This window comes from Neophocaena asiaeorientalis, unplaced genomic scaffold (genome assembly GCF_003031525.2).
Source record: "Neophocaena asiaeorientalis asiaeorientalis breed wild unplaced genomic scaffold, Neophocaena_asiaeorientalis_V1.1 scaffold571, whole genome shotgun sequence".
In the NCBI taxonomy this organism is placed as follows: Eukaryota; Metazoa; Chordata; class Mammalia; order Artiodactyla; family Phocoenidae; genus Neophocaena; species Neophocaena asiaeorientalis.
Window position 1 is genome coordinate 538,372 of NW_020175669.1, and position 24,146 is coordinate 562,517.

Below are 24,146 nucleotides of genomic sequence, written 5' to 3' on the forward strand. Positions count from 1 at the left end.
GATGAAGTTCTTCTCTTCCCAACCAATTGGAAGGTTGGATCTTGCATATAGATTTTCTTAATCTGTGAATTAGAACCCCAGAATAGGAGGTTTCTAAGTCTCTTTAAGCTCTGGCATTCTGTGAGTCTATGCTTTGCCATTCCACTTAGGGAATAGTTGGAGCCCAGCCCAAGAAAGCTCAGTTTTCTCTTCCAACAAGGTGGACAGGAAATTTCAGCCCAATGCAAGAAGCAACTGGTCAACCATGATTTAGTGATCATCAATTAAACTGCCTCAAGAAGTAGTGAGCTCTGTTATTGGAGGTGATCAAACACATACCAGACAGCCATTTGTTCAGAAATGACATGAAGCTGTGGTTCTGATTGTATGTGTATGAGAGAACACCAGAATTGTCTTACTGCTCCTAGGGATTCTGATGCCTGCCCCAGAGGCAGGACACACAGAAAAGTGGAATTAGTCCTCGTATTAGGTTAAAAAAAAAAATTTATTCAACAAAAATGACAACAAATGAGCATACACTATAAGCAGATTAAAGTACTTTCACATCCTATACTTTACTTTTTTATTGTCAGTAACTCCTTTTTACAAAGGAAAGAACAGAAAACTCAGAGAGGTAAAAATATTTGCTCGAAGTCATCCTCGAGTGTCTGAGGGGTTCTTTCAGTCTGTTCTTGGTGACCTGCTTTCTTTCCTTCTTTCCTTCCAGCATTGATTCATTTGTTCAGGCTGTCACTTGTTTGATGTTCATCCTAGGTGAAATTTCTGTTGAGTGTTGAGAAGAATAGGCATCCATTATTCTCAGAACACATATGCACCTAAAGTTCCACACCTTAAGGTTTTAGTGAGAATGAAATTAGATAATACATGTAACCCTTGAGTGGTACCTGGTACCTAGAAATCATTCCATGAAGGCTGGCTAATACTATTTTGGGAAAAAAGACAGGGAGCTTTTGAAACTGAGGATGAGCTCAGAGAATCTGAGATCCCTGGTCAGAAAGAAACATGTACAAAAGGTTAGAGTCAGTGACCAGAGCCCCGGATCCTTGAATCCTGTGATTGTTTCAGGAACCCTGAGGAGAGCGAAGGGCGTGCGAGCAGAGGACACCTCAGGGGGAGGTGATGGAACAGGAGTGCAGCCTGGTGTTGACCCCCTCATCCCCCCCATCCCCACCCCCAGGCTCACCTCCTCCCACCACTCAAGCCGTGACTGAGAAGTTCCTTGAACTTCTTTGGAGGCATCGAACATTTCTGGAGCTTGCCAAGAGAGTGCACCACCAAGACTACAGTGGGGGCCTCTGCTCCCTTGAGATGGTGCCCAGGGAAAGCTTGCGATGGAGGAGTTAACCCTCTCCCTCAGCCCTGTGCTCTCACAGCCCCTCCAGATGGCTCTCTTGGGCAAGACCTAAGACAACCCCACACAGGCTGTCACTCACAGTGGACAACAACTGGTCCCCGGAAGACACTCAAGTAACTCTTGCCCTGGCAAACTCTGGGAGTGCAGGTCACACCCAGAAGCTTGCCATCTTCTCCTTCACTCTGAGGACAAACGAGCTAATCAGGTCTAGTTCTAAAGCATATCAGACTCCAGCCACCCCACATCAGGCTCTTTGCATGGTCTCCTGGAAGCCCCTCTCCCTTGTCCTGGATGCAGATCCTCATGGAAAGATGTGCTCTCTGAGCAGGGGTGAGGGGTTGAGGGGAGGACAGAATTTCTTTTAAAAGAAGATCCTTTTCTGCAGTTGTTTGAAAGTAAAATACCGATAAGGCAGTTCTTAACAATGCTAGAGAAAGATTAGAGGGGGCAGAGTGCAGTGCACAATGGAGACCTCAGATGAAAACAAAGAGGCAGGTAGAGCAGGGGGTCTACCTTTTCATGCACTTGCCCTCTGAAAAATCCACAGCCCTGGCCCAGTCCTGGCCTACCCTGCCTTCAGCTCACTAGCACCTCCTGCTGTTTCTTTTTTAAATTGTATTTTATTGAAGTATAGTTGATATATACAATATTATGTTAATTTCTGCTGTACAACGAAGTGACTCAGTTATACATATATATGCATTCTTTTTCATGTTCTTTTCCATTATGTATCTCCTGCTGTTGAAGCCTGGCTCCTCCTGGCCCAGACCCACAGCTCCAGGCCCAGGTCTAGAGAGGAGTATCCCACAGAGGCTGCCTTGTCGCCAAATCTCTCTGCCGCCTTGGAGCCATGGCTATGCAGAAGCAGTTTCAAGGACCCCAGATAAAAGATTTGGCACAAAGGAAAGCACCGGTACTCAGGGTCTGGCTTGTGCTTCCCAGTGTGCTGAGAGCTTTTTGTACAGAATTCCATCTAAATAGAGAGGTAGAAAAAAGATAATTCCATGCCATCCTTGGGGCAGCTTCGTGTCTTAGTTTACCAAATAACATTTTTCTGTTCTCTCTGCCCTGAAGGCCCTTCTCCAGCATCTTCACATTTGCTAACCCCATCCGTCCTTCCAGGCCCCACTTAAATACCACCTTCTCCATGAAGCCTCCCTGATCCCTCCTCTGCCACCACCACCACCCAGTCAGAAATCATTTCATCCCATACTTATTCATGCTGTGCCACAGCTTCCTCAACTGTAAGATGGTCATAATAATAGTACCCACTCTATAAGGTTATTGTGGGAATTAGTTGAGAACGTTCAGAATGAAGCTTAGCATATAGGCAAAAGTTCAATCATCATCATACTTGCTGTCGTTATCAATGGATTTGACCACTGTCCTTTGCTATACTATGAGATTTTGGAGGCAGGGCAGGGATAAGGTCTTATTTATCTCTGAACCCTAGAGGTTAGTAGGCAGCCTTGATACCCAACAGATACTCAGGCTCAGAAGAATGTTTGTGGGATGAGTGACTGCACGAGTGGCAGGGGCCAATGGCAAGACTGATCCTTAAGCCAACAGACACACTGCTCCTTACCCCTCCATCTGCCTAGGCATCTTTGTGGGCCACCTAGTACTATGCCGCTATTGTTCAAAACCGGCAAACTGTCTTGATGCTGGCTGCTGGCATCCTAGCCTTCAAACGGCCACCAGAGAGGTACGGCCGCTGCTGCACAAGCTGACAACATCAGGGAAGCCGCTCTGGGGGCTCTGCACCTCCGGGGCTGGTAAAGATGGAACCTGTGCTCCTGGCAAAGGCAGGGCGCTCGGCGTTTCTGCAATCCCAGCCCTGCCTGGGGCCCCCATTATAGCAATGAGCGCGGCACATTTGACTTTTTACCTTGTCTCTCCTGCTTCTCAGCATGGACGCTTCCTAAGGGATGTCAGACTTTGAATTTCTTATCATGTTGTTTATATCTAATAAGTGACTCGCCCTGTTTTTTTAAAAGTCAGCTTTTAAAAATACTGTGTTTGAACATCTGTCAAGGGCTGGGGATTAGCTGAATAGGCACTGGATGCCAGGATATTATATTCTCTCTTATCCTTTATACTGTAATTATCTTGATCCTCAAACAACTCAGCACCAGTTACAACCACTTTCGCAGACTTGTTGTTGCTGCAAATTCAAAAAATTATTTTATTTGAATCTAAATTAAACTGATATGTAACAAGGGTTTTTTTTTCATGCTAAGTCTCAAAAAACAGGATCTGCAGATGATTAAAAAAACAGTCAAACATGGACCATTTCAAAGTTTATTTCAAGAATAAACTCATGAAAATTCATCTAATTATGCAGCAGTGTACCAAAAATAATCTTTCCCAAACCTAAATGTGTTTAACAAAACACACAGTCAGCTAAGCCAAATGAAAGCAAACGTGTGTTTATGCCGCAGTCGCCCCTCCCCCGGTGCTCAAGTGGGCACGAGGGCTTGGCAGGGTTCAGAAGCCTGTCGGAGGCGTCTGCGTGCTGAGCTGGGCTTCTCATTGTTTCCAGTGAGGGGTTTTGGCACCCACTGGTCACAGAGATGGAGCCTGTTGTGAGTGGTCTCTGTGCGCAGAGCTGGGGTGTGGGAACTTAAGGGATCTCCTCTTAGAAACTTAGGGGACAGGCGACGCTACCAAAATACCATGCGCACGAATGCATGCACACTCAGGCTGCATCTGCCGCTTATTAACATTAACAGTGATGACAGCTACCATGTACTAAGTTCTTGCTCTGGGTCAGGTATTTATTCAAGGGTCTTACATTCATTTTATCTACTGACCCATGGGACAAAACTGGGAGCTGGTTGTAGATGTAGACACTGAGGACCAAAGGTAAATCATCTTCCTAAGATCACACTAGTATTTGGCTGAGCTGCCATGAAATCTGTCTGTTTTTGTTCGTTTTTTGTTTTTTTGGCTGCACTGTGCAGCATGTGGGATCTTAGTTCCCTGACCAGGGGATCCAACCCATGCCCCTTGCATTGGAAGCTCGGAGTCTTAACCACTGGACCGCCAGGGAAGTCCTGGAATCTGTCTGTTCTTTATCTGCTGTATCATACCATGTCTGTTCAGCCCTGGGCCAGCCTCTCTGGGGAATCCATAGGAATCCCAGCTCTCACAACTCAGACAAGTTCCTCATTACTCTCAACATCTCATCTGCAGAATAGAGAACACAAAACTTAGGGCACAGTAAAAATTCAAAAAGTCATAAAATATTATTATTCCATTAGACTGTACACCCTCAGAGGGCAGAAATGTTATCTATTCATAATTGTATCCCTTGTATCTCCCGTAATAGTAACTCTCCCAGTGTTTGGTACATAATGTTCACTAAAGTGTGGGAAGTGGAAGAAGAGGAGGTGTGTCCTTCCTATATGTTGTCTGCAGTCTGTAAGGGAAGAGAAAACTAACCAGTGTGAGCAAAGGAGAGAACAAAATGTCAGCGAACATGTCATTAAGGGAATGTGGATGGCCTGTCAGGCGACTCATCGGTAGTGTCATATTGGGATTGCACCTCGCCAAGCATTAGACATCGGGGTCTGGACCCAGAGCCCCAATTTCCTAGCTGTGTGGCGCAGGCAAGGTTTTGACCCGCTCTGAGCTTCTGTTGTCAGAGGGGAATCCTCATGATCTAACTCTGCTTTTCTCCTTGTACGGTTGTAAGGATCCCCTCAGATACAGAAAGCACTGTCACACACTGTATGAAACCATCATCATTTTTGACAACGAGAATGGGGAAATGAGGCTGAACCCACAGGAGGAAACAGCTAGAAGTTAAAACCATGAAGGAGGGGTCACATTTTGCTGTAAATTAGAATGGATTCCAGGAAGAGAACTGAAATCAAGGGTCTATATCGGGTTCAGATCCTGTTTCCAGAAGCCTATAGCATCCTGGAGTTCTCACTCACTCTACCACTTGCCACCCAGTGGCAATATTAGGCACTCACTAAATATTTTTAAAATATAGTTCATTTGTCTTAATTGAAATAAATGAATTGGATTGAATGGAATGGGTTCAAAACCTAACTAAAACTCACCTGCCCCCAACACGAATCGAATAAAATCACCGAATCAGCTATCTTCACAAGTTTCATGGTCTGTCCCACCACTGTACCTTTTCTCTAACTGAAGCAGAGAACATAAGGAAGGAGCCTGGATTCTGGAAGGGTGCTTGAACACCCAGGAGGAAGGGACCTGGGACTTCCAGGGAAATAGGAAGGTCCCATATCCCTCAAATGACTTGAAACATGCATTCCAAAACTGGCTTAACAAATGGGGGTCTTTTATCTCAGCATTCATGTATTAATTCAGCGAATATTTTTAGTCCCTGCTGAGTGTCTGGCACTGTGCTAGTCCCTGGGTCTCCACACTTTTCGTATTTTCTGTCTCTGTTACCTTGTGCGAAACCCTTAAACTTTCTGATCCTCAATTTTTTTATCTGTAAAATTGACATCAATTTTTCATGCCTTCCAGAGTTGGTAGGAGGAGCGAATGAGATTAAAATGCTTATCACACTACCTGACATATAGTGACTACTTTAAAAGAAATAGTAGTTAAAGAATTAAAGATAAAAAAGAAAGATCTCTGGACCTAATAGTCGGGTAAGTCATAGGGAGAACTAATTATAGTTGGAAGTTGAAAGCAGTGCATGTGCACGCAGAGAGAAAACCTTCCCCTGCCTACCCTTCCACTGCCATTGGGCCCAGTCTCCTGAGGCCCCCATCGCTCTCCAGACCCACTTCTCACAGCCCTGCCCCCTGTCCCCACCACGTGCCCTCCTCTTCTGCCACACGTGGGTTTGACTGGTTAGTTTTTGAAGAGACCGCGTTCTTTCAGGCCTCCCTGCTACTTGGAAAAGCCCCAGTAATTCGGCAAGACCTGCCTAATGTCAGCCCCTCTGGGAGACCTTGTCCTCTTGTCCTGGCTGAAGTTTGTTCCCTCCCCTTACTCCTACAGAACTTGGACAGACAGTTGATGCAGTGTTCATTTTGTGGCCAGCTTTCCAGTAGACCGTGAGCTCCTCAAGGTAAGATCCTACCCTTCACTGATTCTTGTGTCTGTGGGGTCTAGACCAGTGCCTGACTCGGGGGCCTTTGGTGATGAATGGGATGGAGGGAGACAAGCAGACAGGCAAGAAGAGAACAAGAGATTCTGGACAGCAGTTCCCAAAGGTGGGGTTGGGTCTACAGATTGGCTGTTAAGACTCACCCGGAGAAATTCTGCAAACAAAGCAAAAGAAAACCCACACACGTTTCCACCCTTCTGAGATTCTGTCCATGGGAGGGGCCCAGGAAAAGATGGATTTACCTTGAAGCTAATGAAACTTAAACTTCAGGATCCTTTACCTTCACAGCCCCTTCCAGGGTCCTGGGAGCTCCAGCAATTTCTTATTCTTAATTTTATATTTTTACAAAAGTGTCCTCCATATGGAATGAGCTCAGGCCCCACAAAACATTGACCAACCTCTGGCCCCAAGATCTGGAGTTTCAGTAAGCTGGTCATGTGATTCCGATACACCAGGAGGGTTGGGGATCACTTGCTACTCAATGTGCGATTCACAGACCAGAATCATCAGCATCGTGGGTGAGTGTGTTCGAAATGCAGGATCTCAGCCCTCCCCTCAGACCCACTGTATCTGAATCCCCATTTTCACAAGACCCCTGGGCTGATTCACATGAAAAATATCACATTCAACATAAAGTCTGTGAAGTGCTGCTCTAGTAGTTTCCCTGAGAGAAAAGTTATTTCCAGCTGTGAGATCAGGGAGGCCTTCCTGGAGGAGATGATTTCTGAATGAGACCCTAGAGTAGAGGCAGTGTTTGGGTGTAAGGAAGTATATTCCAGCAGAGAGAGCAGCATCTGGAGACTCACGCAGATGGGAAGTATAAGGACAAGTACAAGTACTCCAGGACCTTTCAGCTGGAATTGGACAAGAACGATGGTAGTTAAGCTGTCTGGAGTGGGAATGAGAGAGGCAGGCAGGCCATGGAGGCACACAAGTGCTGGGTTAAGGCCTCTGGATTTTAATACATAGAAATGTGAAGCCTTTGTGTTTGGATGCAAAAGATATGAGAGATCAAGCTGCAAAAGCAAAACTTCCCCTGGGAGAGGGAAGAGGTCAATGATACTCATTCATGCTCAGGTGCAGATTATTTATGCCCAAGCCCTTCCTGAAAGAAGTAAAAGAAGGGTTAGGAAGCCAGGAGCAAGGGCTGACAGAAAGCCCTGGGAGGCAAGCATATTTTTTCCCACCCTGGAGGGCTGATGAGACACTCAATACTGCTCCCACACTGGGAACTCCATGAATATTGGCTGATTGTGGTTTAAAGGGGGGAATAAAACTGGTGTGGTCCAGACTGAGTCCTGTGAACTTCTCATCACTCCCCACTCCCTCCAGTCTCCACCCCTGCAGCTTCCTCCATTTAACTCATTCCTGTAGCCCAACAAAACCTCCCTGCAGGGTTGTTAGGAAGATTAAAGGGGATAATATAGCAAAGTACCAGGAATATATTAGGACCTGAAAAAGTGCATATAATCTTTGGAACTTGGAGCCAGAGCTCATGGTTCCCCCTTTTTTCTACCCTATACCTGGTTCAAGTTCTCACACAGAGTAGGTTTTCAATGAATGCTCGATGGAAAAAATGGCCACAATACCAGCTAATGGGAAACTCATTATCATTTGGCCTTATGGGTTTTGTCAAGGGTTGTGTTACTATACACACTTTAATAACGCGCCCCAGTAACAATTTAATGAGCACTTACTCTGTGTCAGTCACTGTGCTAGAGCATTAGAGATGTTGAGCATCTTGCTCAAAGTCCCATTGTTATTAAGAAGCAGAGCTAGAGATAGAACTGAGCACAAGCATGAGATCAAAGCACCACTCAACCGTGAAGCCTCTTATGGGTGTCATAGGTGGAACAGGTTCCACCAGGAAATGTACATTTGGCTTCTCCCTACCCCCACCCCACCTTATGCAGATACTAGGGAGAGTCAACATCACAGTATTCTACTGATGGGGTTGTAGACTCACAGAGTTAGAGATGGAGAAAAGATTAGGGAATAAAGGGTTGATCAAGTTCAATTCTGCTGTCTTACAGATGCTAACATATAGGCCCAGAAAGGGTGCTTGAGTTGCTCAAGGTAACATAGCATGAGAGTGAAAGGGTTGGGCTCCATGTAACGTTTCTTGGCTCTTACAATATGGTTCTTACATTAAGACAAAAACAAACATTAAAAAAAAACCAGGTTGTCTTGTTTTGCTCTACCCTCACCTTTTCAAATCCTTCCTCCTGCACCAGAGCTCGCCTTCTCTCTCTTTTAAAAATTCCTTTATTTATTGGTTCAGCAAATGTTTACTGAGGCACTATAGTGAAATAAGTTACATTCAGGGAAGAGTCAGGACTTTAGGAATAAATAAGGGTTAAGGAGCAAGAAAGAAAAACAGAAAAAGAAAGGAACAATAAAAGGAATAACAAAAGTAGAAAGGAAGAGAGAAGGGAGAAGGAAGGGAGAAAGGAGAGAGGAAGGAAGGAAAGAGAAAACGACATTAATTGATCACATTCTGTGTGACAGGCACTCTTCTAACAGTGTTACATGTATTTATTTAAACCAGACAGAAACCTTATGAGGTAGTCACTTTCATCATCCCCAGATGAGGCACTTGTGGCACAGAGACCTTAAGTAAATTGCTCAAAGGCAGAGAGCTGGAAGGTGGCAAGGCCAATGCATAAACCTAGCAGATCTGGCTCCAGAGACCTTGCTGGGGGCTACAGAGGTATTTGTGTTGAAATGTCCTCCAATTGCCCTGATGGCCACTGGAAGGGGAGTAGATGCCAACAGTAGGCACAACAGTGTTCCTGAGAGTCTTTTATCATCTTGTCCATAGTTATTCTCTGAAGAACCATCCTCACATGGTTTGCCATGGACCATCAGCCCCAGGGCATGAAGAGAGGCCTACAATGCACACAGGACAGTGGACAGAGCAGCCCAGAAGGGGGAATGGTCATGTGATTTAGAGCCAGGAGAGCAGGGACTTAGCTGTGTGCCAGCCACTCACTAGCTGTGACATATGACGAGTCAATTCACCTCTTTAACTATATGGCTCCTCTGCTCTAGAACGGGAACAATAGTCAGTTCTACCTTATGTAGTTTATAAAATCAAAAGGAAAAGACAAATCAAACATAGCCATCAACACTCCTCTGCTTATTTTGTGTAGAAGTTTGTTTAAAAAGAAAGAAACTGTGTGGGAGGCCTGAGTTTAGGACGAGGATGACAGAGAAAACTCGAAGAAGAAAGGTTTAGGAGATAAGCTCTCTGTGGGTAATGCTAAGGGGATGAATTCTTTTGGAAGAACTAGAACGGGCCCAGGTGATAGTTAATTGTCTCTGGAATAAATGAATGGTTAGTCATTCATTCATATAAATATTTATTGAATGTCTCCCGTGTGCCAGTCACAGAGTTAGACACTGGGGTACAGTGGTTTAAAGAATGGACGTGGTCCTGATTTTCATAGAGCTTGACGTCTGCAGAGAGTCAGACACTGAACAAATACATACAGAATTTAAACGCATTATAATAAACGGTGACATGTGCTATGAGGCAAAGGAAAAGAAGAATTTTCTGTAAGAGGGAGAACCAGCATTGGGCAGGTGGAGACATCCTAGAGGACTCAACAGCCTACCTTCCCCATTCTCCACTACTATCCTCACCGCACCGGTCCCACCACCCTACATCCCGCCACCCACCGACTGCTATTCAGAAGATCATAGGCCTCTGCTCCCTACGGGTTTGTACTATCTTGGTTCAGGGAGCATCTTAGTCTGTTCAGGCTGCTATAACAAAATACCATAAACTGGGGTGCCTTATAAACAATGAACATTTAGTTCTCACATTTCTGGAAGCTGGGAAATCCAAGAGCCTAGTGCTGGCAGATTCAGGAACCGCTTCTTCATTAATGGCAGTCTTCTCACCGTAACCTCCCATGGGGAAGGGGGCAAGGGAGTTTTCTCAGGCCTCTTTTATAAGGGCACTAATCCCATTCATGGGGGCTCTGCCTTCATGACCTCAACTCCCAAAGGTCCCACCTCTTAATACCATCCCCTTGCAGGTTAGGATTTCAACCTGTGAATTTGGGGGGACACAAACATTCAGACCATAGAAATGAGCAGTCTTTTGAATGCCCAAGAAAAATATGTGCACAGGTCCCCATGTGTCAAGGCTGCTTTTCGTCATCAGCCTTCTTTGATGGGCTTCTTGTGTATCATTATTATTCCTACTTCTACAGATTAAAAAAAAATGTTCACAATAGTACAATGACTTGTCTAAGGTGACACAGCAAGTAAGACCATACTAGGGTTTAGGATGCATGCTCTAAGGGAGGGTGACATAAGAGATCCTGACAGTTATAGAGAAGGCAGAGGGCATGCCTGACTCAGAATGAGGTCAGACTTCCAGGACTGGTGAAGTTCTAACCCTTTGGAAGCTAGAAATAGGGACAACGGCCATTCTCTGGAAGACCTACGACTGGTTCAGTTTGAGTGACCAGAAACAGCCCCCCAAACCCAGGGTCAGGATTTGCAGTTCTCTAAAGGGAGCTGTGGTCAGATGGGGAGGAAGGGGCTTTTCCTAGTACTCCTGTTTCTGGAGGGGCAGGGCCTCAGCCACCCCCATAACAGTGCAAGCCAGAGAACCAGGGCTTCAGGTGGCCTGGTTAAGTTGCTCCCACACAGCTGCAAAACGACACTCACAGAAAAGGAGCAGAGTATGAAGGGAGGCTCCAGGCAGGGGGACGTCAGCGCTGTCGCCGCTCCAGCCCCAGTGTTGAGCCGGCCTGGGAGTAGGCCCCTCCTCAGGAGGCTTCAGAGGCCTGCAGAGCTCGGTCCTGCAGTCCCCAGATGCGGACAGTAGGTGGCAGTGGGTGGTGAGAAATCTCGGTCCTCGCCGGGCTGGGGCTCCCGAGTCCCAGCCGGGAGAAAAACGTGGCTGGGCTTCGGCCGCGCGGGAGAGAAACGCCCCCGGGGTGGGGCGAGGGGGCAGTCCCGGGACCCGGCGGCTCTGCCCCCGCCGAGGTCAGCGAGGACCAGGGAGGCGGGCTCCCTGGGGCTCCCGGTGCCCATGCGGCTGTACTGTCACGGGGAGCCCTGGGGGACCGTGCACCCTGGTGAAGGCCCTGCCCACTGCCTTCCTAGCCAAAATGTGTGTCCGGCGTGGGAATTTATTTCCTACGCAAATAACTTTTTTTTTTTAACTGAAGAAACTGCCGTTCAGAGAGGTTAAGGGATTGCTGTAGCCACAGAGCCGGCTGGCGCTGTGCAGGATTACAACCCAGTCCTATCTAATGAGTCGGCGCTTCTTTCTGTTTCGAGACCCAGTGGGGTATCCCCTTGCGAGAACGTCTGGGTTTAACGTGGGGTGGCCTCCGGTCTGCGTTTAAAACTGTTGGCTCAGCCACGGTGTGGCCCTGGGCCGGTTTTGATTCCGCCCTGCGGCAGCGTCCAGCGAGGGGAGTAGCTGCGATGGCCTCTGGGTGGCCTTCAAGCGCCCTAATTCGCTCCGCAAGCCCTGACTGCACGCCCTCCCCCTGCCCAGCATCCGGCCTCTGACAGAGCAAGGACCCTGACAGAGCCGGCCCCACCTCTGTCTGCCTCCTCTAATAAGTGATACCGGGTCTCAGCCCCCTTCGCAGCCTCTGACATTTTACATAACTTGTACTCTCGAGAATTCCTTAGGTCTTTACAGCCACCCTGCGAGACTGGCAGAGAAGGGGTGTTTATATTTACAAAAGAGAAGACTGAGGCTTCGGAGAGGTGATTTGCCAGTCAGTGCGTGGCTGAGCGGGTCTTGAACCGCAGGTCTTCCAAGCTGACCGGGCGGGAGCAGGGGTGCTGGCGCGAGAGGGTTCTCCTAAAGGCCAGGCCACTTCAGCGCCTGCCTCTTCCAGTCCCGACAGCAGCGGGCGGGAGCCGCGGACAAATTAATTCACGCTATCTTTACATTATGTATAATGCTGCATGATTTTATTTTGCTTCGTTCCCGAAATCTTTTACAGTAATTAGTAGCCGAGTAAAATATAAAAATTAATGCAATATAACACTTTAATGGTAATAATACACCATCCTGTCTAATTAATAAAATCTGTTATTTCCAAGCACGATTATTTATTTGACAAATTGATAGCACACATCCTGTTCATACCCTCTTTCCCGGCTCCCAGCCTTTCAGTTTATTGAATAAAATTGTAGCAGGAAAATAAACAGATTGTCTTCTGACCTGACAAGCAAGTGAGAAATAAACCCCTCGCTCATACATCTCTAATTGTTCTCAACAATATTCTCTAACACATGTCCAGGTCGGTTAGAAACAAATCTCAATTTCTCCATCCTTTTTTTTTTTTTTTTCCTTAATAACTGTATCTCATTATCAGGAAACGAGATCTACCTCCCCTTTTTCTTTGGGTAGTGTTTGTATTGGGGCAGATTGGGGAAATGAATTTTTTCACTGTGTTCAGACATTCTGACGGCTCGCTGACGGAGCGATTGCTCGGGCTCTGTTGAGAGAGGCGGTCTGGGGCTGCTCTGAGCTACTGCTGCAGAGGAACCCACTTCACAGGCATCAGGAGAGGATCAGAAAGGGAGCAGGGAGGGAGTTCCCTGGTGGCCTAGTGGTTAGGATTCCCGGCTTTCACTGCCGTTGCCTGGCTTCATTCCCTGGTTGGAGAACTGAGATCCCACAAGCCGTGTGGCTCGGCAAAAAAAAGGAAAAAAAAAAAGCAGGCAGTAGGCTGGAAGGACTGTCATCAGGACTTGGGAAAACAAAACCTGGAAAAGGGTTAAGGCAGGATACTCAGGCCTGGCAATATTTGTGGGTAGGGGCTGAGGAACAATGTCCAGCGTTACTGTGTGTGGAACTTGGGATGAACCACTGATCGAATTACAAACCCGAATGCGTATTATTTTATGTAACACAGGGACATTTTATATGCTGTGAAAATATGAAAGCATTTTAAGCTATAAATAGGGACTCTGAAGCAGAGATAGAGACACAGAGACAGATGGAGAGAAAGACACAGAGAAAGAGCAAGACAGAAAGAGAAAGAAAAAAAGAGGTAGACTCACCATCTGAGGGCTGTTTTGCAGCATTCTTCTCTGAAAGAGAAATTGTGATGTGATCTGTGTTTGGGGGAAAGCTATGCTATGCCCAGCTTTCAAGCTACATTTGCTGTAGTAAAAAAGGAAAAATCTCCAAGAGCACACAGGTGAAGAAAGTCACTCTCACATGGAAACTGGCCTTAGTACACAGGCAGAGATGTACATACCTGAGCACACACATAAGCACGTACGCATTAGCGTGGGCGCGCGCGCGCACACACACACACACACACACACACACACACACACACATATACAATCCACGATGGGTCTCCAGAGCCCTTTCTGATGTAAAACTCTATGATGTTATGGGCACTAGGCCCAAAACACACACACACACACACACACACACACACACACTACAGACACAATGACACACAACAAATGCACACACGTCCTGCTGAGCCCAGGCATTGCATCAGTGCACTCTTGCCCCATTGCTGAGACCTCCTGGGCCACCCTGCCTCCCCATGAAGTCTCAGTACTCTGATCTTATTAAACTTCCCCCCACCTTTTCCTATTGATCTACTCCCCCACCCCACCATCATTATCAGCTAATTCATTGTCTTAATAATAATTTTTAAAAGACTTTAAATAAGATTTGCTTGAGAGCATTTCCTAGTATCTCTGGAAACCCATAAAGTAGATGGTTACTTCAAGCTTTTTGCCAACACCCAGGTATACAGAAGGTGACTGATAAGTGCAGTTTGAGTACTTTACCTTGTATAAAGTGCTTCCCTATGAATTGTTGTGGGACAGGGGTTACTACACCCATTTTACAGAAGAGGAAACAGGTAGCCTCTTTCCAGGAGGAAACAGTTGGGATATTTATTGAAAAATAATATTTACTGAACACTTTCCATAGGTCAGATACTACCTACACACTTTATAGGCATTATTTCATTTAATCCTCACAGTAACTCCATTGTTCAGTTATTACTCCCAATATGATAGATGTGGAGACTGCTATTCAGAAGGTTTGTGTAATTTGCCCCACATTATACAGTTAATATATGATAGGACTTGGGTTTGAACACTCACCTGTCTGGATTTGCAGTTCCTGAAAGTCCCATCTCTGATAGTCACCAGCTGAATGACTCTGAGCAAGTAACGTTACTGGGACTCAGTTTCCTCAACTATAAGACGATTAAAATTCTCACCTCGTGGGATTGATACGAAGGCTAAAGGAGACTAGGTATATAGATACAGATATAGATATATAGATATCTGTCTACATAACATGTTTCATGCACAACAGAGTGCCAGGCATGCATTAGGAGTTTAATAAAGTCCATTTTTTTCTTCAGTTTTCCTTTTGTCCTTACGTCAGCCACTCCTCCAGAAATTGCCTAAAAGCTAACTCAGTTGGCTGGGGCTGCACCTAGTGGCAGTTCCAGGTTCCAAGCATTGGTTTTACCATTTGCAAAATAGGGAACGAATGAACATCTTTTTGTGAAGACAAAATGAGTAAAAGCGTGAGAGGTCAGCACAGTGCCTGGTATACAGTTGGTGCTAAATAAATATTTGTGAAAGGAAAGAAGGGAGGGAGGGAGGAAAGGACCAGGGAAGTGGTGCACAGGTGTTTGGGAAGGACCTGTGCTCCAGTAGCTCTCAGGGCCAGGGACCCGATCCCACCTCAGCTCCACCAAGCATTGGGCAGGAATGTTCCAGAGGATGGTGAGTGTCCTGCGGATCTGCTCAGTGCCATCGATCAATATGCTTTATGATGTATCTAATTAAGCTTTTTAGCGAGGGATCATGAGATGACAATTTATCCCAGAGCCATCACTCATTAAGATGCTATTTCAGGAGATGACATCGTTCCAACCTTAATTGGCAGAGTTTGCGTGACTGGAATCCCTTGAGAGCAGAGATGCCCCTTGTCATTTTCTCGTCACCTCTGGGATAAGGGGCTCAGAGGGGCCCCGAGAGGCACATGAAATGAATTTGTTGGGTGTTGTAACAGCTCAGGCCTCAACTTCCCAGCTCTGGTCAGCTCCCACCAGCAGGTGGTGAGTCTCTGAGGGAAGGCAGGCAGCCTGTGGTTGTGCAGAGGCCCACATTCAGTCAGAAGCTCCTCCGATGTCTAGTCATGTTGGCTAAGGAAGTGACTGCTCCTGCTGAAGCGTCAGTTTCCCCGTCTGTAAAGACGTCATAGTCTTCCCTCCCATCCCCCACCTCACAGAGTTGTTTGCACGATTAAAGGAGATTGCGGAGAGCTTTATAGAGTAGTGGAAAGAGCACGGACTTTGAAGTGAAAGCCTCTAGTTCAACACTCTGTTCTATGACCCACTAGCTGTGTGACTGTGGACAAGTTACTTAGTATCTCTGAAACCTGTTTGTTTGTTTTTTTTTCATGTGCAAAATGAATCAATAATAGTGTCTACTTCAACAGCTTGCTGGAAAGATTTTAAGAGTTTTATACTCAGCCTGGTTTCTGAGGATACTGGGGACACAGAGATGAAAAGTCATGGCAGTTTCCTAAGGGATCCTGTCATACCTTAATATCTGCAGAATAATATCTACACCAAGGACAAGTTACAAACCCAAAGAGGACCCGATTAAGCCATGCTGGCTATATTCTAGAGAGGAGGTGACATTTTAGCTAGACCTTGAAATAGGAGAGCGTTTTCAGTTGAAGAACAGAGGAGAGGGCATCCCAGGATGAGGGAATAATCAGTATAAGCAAAGAGCCCATAGTTGGAGAAAGTTGCAGAGAGGAGTGGTTTGTGGGTGAATAAAGGAATGCCGTAGTGAGAGAGGGAAAGAAGGCTAGGGGGCATGCCGAGGGCAGGTTTTAAAGTCCTTGAATGCTGTGCAAGAGCATTTGGACTTTACTATGAAGGTCGCTGAAACCTCACAAAGGATGAGTTTAATGAAACCTCATGACAGAGCTTGGACCTCAGAGAACGAAGGCATATTCGGGCGCTTCTGCCAACAAAGGTGGCTTGGAACTTGCAGAGTGAATCTCATCTGTTCACTGTGACCTGAGAGATCAGAGCCCCAGGCATAAAATGCCATAGTCTTCTGGGGACCACAACGCGAAACCAAAATGGCAATGGTACCCTGAATTTGGGACTGCTTTTCTCCTAGAGAAGGAGATTTGGAGAAGGAAACTAAATTAGTTGAGCTGCTAGCATGTATCAGGGATGTGTGATTGTCCCCATTTACCAAATGATACATTCGAGTCTCAGAAAAGGTCAGTGGCTTTCCTAAGGTGACCAGGTAATAAGAGCAGAGCCAGGATTTGATTTATGGTCTGCTGGTCCCAAAGCAGTGCTTCTACCACTGCATGCTCTCTCACCAAATGTTTTCACAGCTGAGACCTCCCATTTGGGCAATTTATCTCCATTTTTTGGAAGAGGATACTGAGACACAGAGAATTCTCCAAGAAGCATCTTGCCATGGACACCTTCCATAAGATAGCTTTCTGATAGAAAACAGAGATGGAATTCTGATCTGACAGCAATGGTGCTGAGGAACGTGTTTTCCTGGCACTCTGGGACAGAACTGATGGCCTAATTTCAATCTGTCTTTCCAGAAGCCATTTGCCTTTGCTCATTCCTGACTCTAAGGGTAGATGTGACCGCTCCTGGCTCTTTGATTTTTGAGGGGCTAGAGATCTGGTGTGGAGCCACTTTCCTATTACATAATAAAATCATTCCCTTAACAAAAAAATGTTGGGGGGAGGACTCACATTTTCCAATTCAAGTGCTTTTCAAAAATATAGGGGAAAAACATAGTTAAAAACACTTGAAGAAAGAATGCATCCCTAAATGTGAAATTATTCAGAAATAGGTATTTGTAATAGGGTTCAAAGTGTTCATGACAGCTACTACTTACACTGTTTAAAAAGTTGCAATTAGCAAAAGGCTTAGATGAAGAAAACATCATATCACAGGCATATTTATAAAACAACTTCCATCAGCCGAAGGAAAAATGGACAGAACTCTATTACAAGCTTTTTATATTTGAAGAGCAATTTCTAATAATATATCTAGAAGCCATTTCTGAAATTGACTTAGTGTGCATGATCTGGGATTAATGTTTTCTGCAAAATCACATGCTCGTTTGAACGTAAACATTTTGCACTTCCGTTCCACCTCCTGGTTTAGAATAATGCACCTTCAATGTGTAAAATGATCTATCAAAATTAATTGTAAATGCCCTAATCCAATCAAGTCCACCTCATTAGGCAAACATTTAAATTATTAAGTTAAATAGTGGGATATTTCAATATAATCTTGTTATGCTATTTTTACGGCAGTACAGATGCTGTCTACGGATGGGCTCAGCTTCCCAGCCTTGCCACTATTGTTGATGGCACTTACCACTTCCATCGCCAGATCTCACACCTGTAAGATATAGGTCCAGTCACAAACACTCACTTTCTCATTCCCTCATACTTACTGACGGAGCACCTACTATGTGCCAAATTTCAGTTAGAGAAGATCTTCAGGATTATCTAGTCACCTGTTTTTGCAGATACAGGAACTGAGGTTCTGAGAGGTTGGATAATTTTTCATGGATCACACAGCAAATGTGTGTCAGAGGTGCATGGAGAAGCCTGGCTTCCTGACTCTGCATCCATCCCTCTGCTCTCTTTTTCACTCTCTTGAATGGGTTTCCCTGCCCATCTCCCTTTCTACTTTAATTCAAATAGAAATATAGAAATAAAATAGATCAGGTCCATGCTGGACATGTTTTTAATAATTAGTATTTTGCAAAATGATACTTTTATCCTTCCTAATATCATCCAAGATATATTCCCAACCTGGTTGTTCTTCTCAGAGCTTTAAATAGCTTGTCCTTTCCAAATTCCTCCAGCCAGCAAACAGCTATTCATCATTAGATATTTCCTTGAAGGCCAGCCCAACAGAGACATGTTTGGAAGAAATAAGATCTGGATGTCTCAGATTCCAGCCCCTAAATTAGTCTCTGGGTATGTGTATGTTGCAGGGAGGAAGAACAAAGAGGAAACAAACAGGAACTAAAGCAGGCCTGAGGTCGAGGCATCACTAGGGGCGGGATGCCCACATTGGGATCCAGAAAATACACAATCCTGTCCTCACCAGAGCCCTTCTCTCCTTCCCCTCAAAGGAGTATGTGCATGCTCCCTAAAGATTCAGATTTCACCCCAGTTTTGAGGGCAGTTCTAAGGGACCTCTAGACCCTACCCTACTCTTTGCCAGTGAGTGAAATGAAGACCTTTCCTGTGTGCCCTTTTCACATATGGACACAGTTCTCTTTTCCTTATCCCTGGGGCATGACTGAGACAGGGATAGAACTACCAAAGACATTCCCAAGGGGAACTAAGAACAGAGAGGATCATGAATCTGGGTGATCCACCTTGCAGAGTTTAGCTCGTTCTCTGATCCAGGCCCCAGGGCTGCATTATGACTTTCATGAGTCCTGGTAGGCACTTTTGCCTCCAAGGGTAACTTCCTCCATAAAACATTAAAAAAGTTAAAAACTTAAAATTATATTTTATGACCATCAATGTAAAGAGGAATATATTAATATTCTGAAATAAAACATTTTTTCAACCTAAAACTTTTTGTTCTGATTTTAAAAGAAATTAAAATGTTTTTGTGAATCCCTCCCTAACATACCATGGGCCCTGGGTGCTGAGCCTATGGCGGTTAATGGACAAATCGGCACTGCCAGGCCCAAGGGCATGAAGCCCAAGGAGAAGAGAGCCTCCCACTCTGCTTCCATTTGGTGGGTGAACATCAACCTCAACAGCCTGGAAATACCCCACTTTGGATGTGGGCAAGAGGGAAGAGCTTTATCTCCCTTTATCTCCCTTTATCTCATTTGCCATTTCCTGTCTGTGTACAAATTGAAAATCACTGGTGTAGGAAGATGAAACCCTCTTTAACAACAATCAAACTCAGGTTCTCCAAAGTTATCATTGGAGGAGGATGACCTTTGTTCCTTGTCCTCTCAGTTTGATTCCTTCTGACACCATCGCACCAGTACTATGTGGAGACACATTCTTCACATACTAAAATGCAGCTCAGTTAGGGTTAGAATCGTCAAAAAGACCTTCCCAAGGGAAGTAAACATAGAGAATACTGTGAATTCATGATACTAAAGGACCCATAAGAACAGATGTTTGTAGCTATGACTCAGCAGAGGAACCTGGGTTGCCTTTGTTTAAAGGGCTGTAGAAACTGGAACTTTATACACTACTGGTGGGAGTGTAAGTGGGTACAGCCACTCTGTAGAAGCATTGGCAGTATCTGCTAAAGTTGTCACATGACCCCACTTTTCTACTCCTAGGTAGTGCATTGAACCATGTGAGAGTGCCAACGTTTGGCTGTTTTTGATGTACAAAAACGGCAATTTAATTTGATTCAATCTAACATATAACCAACAGAGATGCGTATATAGTATGTTCATCAAAAGTCATGTGTAAGATTGGTCGAGCAGCACCATTCATAGTAACCAAGCACTGGACACGGTGAAAAATCCATCAACCATATCATGGATAAGTAAATTATGGTTTGTTCATAGAACAGTGCATGTAGTGAGGATAAATAAATCACAACTACGTACAACAACTTGGAGAGCTCTCGCAAACACAATGCTGATCGAAAGAAGCCAAACACAAAAGGGTATATGTTGTATGATTCCATTTATATAAAATTCAAGCACAAACACTACTAATCCCTAATGTTAGAGGTCAGAAAGGGATTACTGTAGAAAAAGGGGACTAGGTATTGACCTAAAAGGCAAATGAGGGATGCTTTCTTCATCTGAGGACCAGTTTCATGGGCATGTGTACTTTGAGAATATTCACCAAGCTACATGAGTTGCACATTTTTCTATACGTGCATTTTCCTTTCTTAAAAAGTTTAGCTAAAAAAAATGAGTAGCCTGTAAGAGGACTCAGGCAGCTATTAGGGCAGAGACCACACCAGCTGGCTCCAGGGGCGCCTGTACTCTGTCCTCCAGTGCTTGTTTGTGCCTTAGCAGATTTTTTGACCATTACCTAATACAGGCTCTGTGCCAACTGCTTCAAAGGCTATATCTCACTCAATCTCCAGCTTAACATCACAGTGGAGTCTATTATTGTTTTATTTTGAAAAATTTTTATTGAAGTATAGTTGATTTATAATGTTGTGATAGTTTCAGGTGTACAGCAAAGATTCAATTATATATGTGTATGTTTTTTTCAGATTCTTTTCCATTATAGGTTATTACAAGATATTGAATATAGTTCCCTGTGCTATATAGTACAATAAATCCTTGTTGTTTATTTTATATATAGCAGTTTGTATCTGTTAGTCCCATACTCCTAATTTATTCCTCCCCACTTCCATTTCCCCTTTGATAACTGTAAGTTTGTTTTCTATGTCTGTGAGTCTGTTTCTGTTTTGTAAATAAATTCATTTGTATTATTTTTTAGATTCCACATATAACTGATATAATAATATTTGTCTTTCTCTGTCTGACTTACTTCACTTGGCATGATATTCTCTAGGTCCATCCATGTTGCTGCGAATGGCAATATTTCATTCTTTTTTATGGCTGAGTAATATTCCATTGTATATATGTACCACATCTTCTTTATCCATTCATCTGTTGAATGCACACTTAGGTTGCTTCCCTGTCTTGGTTATTGTACATAGTGTTGCTGTGAACACTGGGGTGCGTGTATCTTTTCAAATTAAAAGTTTTTGTCTTTTCAGATAAATGCCCAGGAGAGGGATTGCTGGGTCAAAGGGCAGCTCTATTTTTAGTTTTTTTAAGGAAGCTTCATATTGCTTTTCATAGTGGCTGCACCAATTTACATTCAAGTTGGATCCTGTTATTAGCCCTATCTGATGGATGTAGAAACTGGGGCAACTGATGCTTGGAGAGGCTAAATAAATTGCCTAAATGCACACAGCTATAAGGAACCAGTATCTGATGCCAGGACCGTGTTCCTCCCAAGCCCTCACTCTTTTTTTTTTTTGCGATACGCGGGCCTCTCACTGTTGTGGCCTCTCCCATTGCGGAGCACAGGCTCTGGACGCGCAGGCTTAGCGGCCACTGCTCACAGGCCCAGCCGCTCCACGGCATGTGGGATCTTCCCGGACCGGGGCACGAACCCGCGTCCCCTGCATCGGCAGGCGGACGCTCAACCACTGCGCCACCAGGGAAGCCCCCGAGCCCTCACTCTTAATGTCCACACTCCAGAATCAAAGTCATGGAGATCACCCCAGACAACTGAACTTTACAACTCCCTTTGATTTGGGTCCAGATCCTGCCTATCTGGATCCCACCTTCTCTCACTGGTCCCTGGTCTTGTCCTCCCCAGCAGCATGGCTACCCACACACCTGTAGGATCCCTCAGAAGGGACCAGGGCCATGCAGTTGGGGAGGTCACTTGCCCAATACAGCAGAGATGTGGATTCCCCCTTGCTGCCTGTTAGACCAGGCCCAGCCAGCCCATAGGACCTCAGCATCCCTGTGGCTTATGTCAGGGACATCTCAGCTCCATCTTCTTGTGCTTATGTTCTTTATGGACTTCAGTTCTGAGTGTCCCTTTAAATGTATCTGTGTTGGTTTATGTGAAAATATAATATACGGAAAATTATGTAGCCGTGGGCCACAACAAAGGCAAACCCAGCTTCTGCCTTCTCTGACCACAAACTCAACCTTGCCTGGCCCCGGGTCTTCCCACAGCACTGTTCCTGTTCCCTGTGAGTGTGGGAAGAAGTGCCAAGAAGAAAGGCAGGAAAGAGCACTTCCTGAGTGGACCGTGCGAGTCCGTTTATGTACTCTTTCCCTTTAATACATGCAACACCCCTGGGAATTGGGTATCGTTATTCTCATCTTATTGCTGAGGAACGTCAGGGAGGTTAACTGTGAGGGCTGTTGTTTTCCCTGGCATGGGATGGTGAGGCAGGCAGAACAAACTGATGAGCATTCGGGGCAGCCAAAACCCTTCCTCTCTCATGGTCTATATTCAACATTCCCAGAGGCCTTGCGTTGAATGTGGACCCACTCAGAGAGCTCACTGTCTCATGATCTTGGTTACATTAGCAAGGCACATGCTGGAGCACACAGGAGAGAGCCAGCACCTCCTGTGAGGGGCAAAGGAAGAGATATTAGCAGCTGGGAGTTCTAGGTTCCAGCTCGACTACTCACTCCATGTGGCCTTGGAAAAATTAGTTCCCCTCCTGGCCCTGAACTTTCACATCTGGGCAATGAGGGAATGGGATGTACTGATGTCTGCTGGTCTTCCCAGCTCTAGTCCTCTGGCATCTGTGAGGAGGTGTTCTTGGACCTGGACCCTGAAGTATTGGTACCACCAGGGAAATACTCTAAGTTTCCCCCAGAGCGGGAAAGTCAGGAAGGAACTTGCCCCCTTGGTCCCTGGCTCAGGTGGGAGTCTGAGTAACAGAGACAAGCAAGACCTGATCTGGTAGGGATGGCAGACATGCAAGTACATGGGGCAGCTGCAGGGTCTGTGGGCCAGGGCCCACCAAAGGCATGGGGTACTAGGCAGTCAGAGGCAGGGTCAAGAAGGTGGGTCCTGAAAGGGGAATTAAAACAGCGCCAGATCCATGCCCACTTGCTGCAGCTTCCTACTTTATGTGTTCAATTCCTGGCCCCCATGCACCCCAGCTTATAACTCAGGGGTTCTTACTCTGGAATTCATGCTCTTTGAAGTTGTTTGCAAAATAATACTTGTAAGTAAGTTATGAGCATGTCTCTGAGTTATAAGACAAGAAGCTTTCATTAGATCCTGAAAGAGCTTAGACACACACACACATGCACATACACACACAGTTAAGAACCTCTCTTCCAGTTCTAACACATCCCTTCTCCACTGCCCCCACCTCTTCCCCTTATACAGGCCTTCATCATGGGTGTCCCGGGCTATTGCAGTCATCTCCTATCTGGTCTCTTTGCCTCCGGCCTCATCTTTTTCCAATTCAGTTTCCACAGAACCCTCAACTCCCGAGGCCCTTCCACAAACTCAGCTTTATCAGCCTTCCTTGACTTTGCATTGTCTGTAGATAAAGTTCAGAGTGTTTAGCTCAGCCCACAAGGTTCTTCCAAATGTGGCCCCTGATTTCTTCTCCAGCCTCACCTCCCAACAATCCCCCTCCCTGTGCCCACTTAGCTCTAGTCACATCCCTGTGACATCTCAGCTCTACAACTTGCATATTCTATTCTCTCTGGTGGAATTCCCTGCCCTCTTAATTTGTTGAACTCTTAGGATGTAAATACCATGAGAAGAGCCTCAGTCTGTTTCATTCATTGCACTATCCCAATGCACAGTGAGTGTCTGACACATGCAGACATTCAGTAAATATTTGCTGAGAACAAATAATTGAATGAATGAATCCTTCAGGATCCAGATCAAGAGTTCCTCCCTCCTGAAGCTTTCTCTGCCCCCATGGTGGAGGTGGTCATTCTGTTGGATCTATATCTCACTATATTGCAACTATTTTTTATTATATGTGACATTACTAGGTGACAGTATATTTGTCATTATTATATGTCACTGGACTGTAAACTCTTAACTGCACAGACCCAACTGCACAGACCCAATTTTGTATCTGCAGTACCCAGATCAAGGCTTGGCACCTACCAGTCGCTCCACATAAA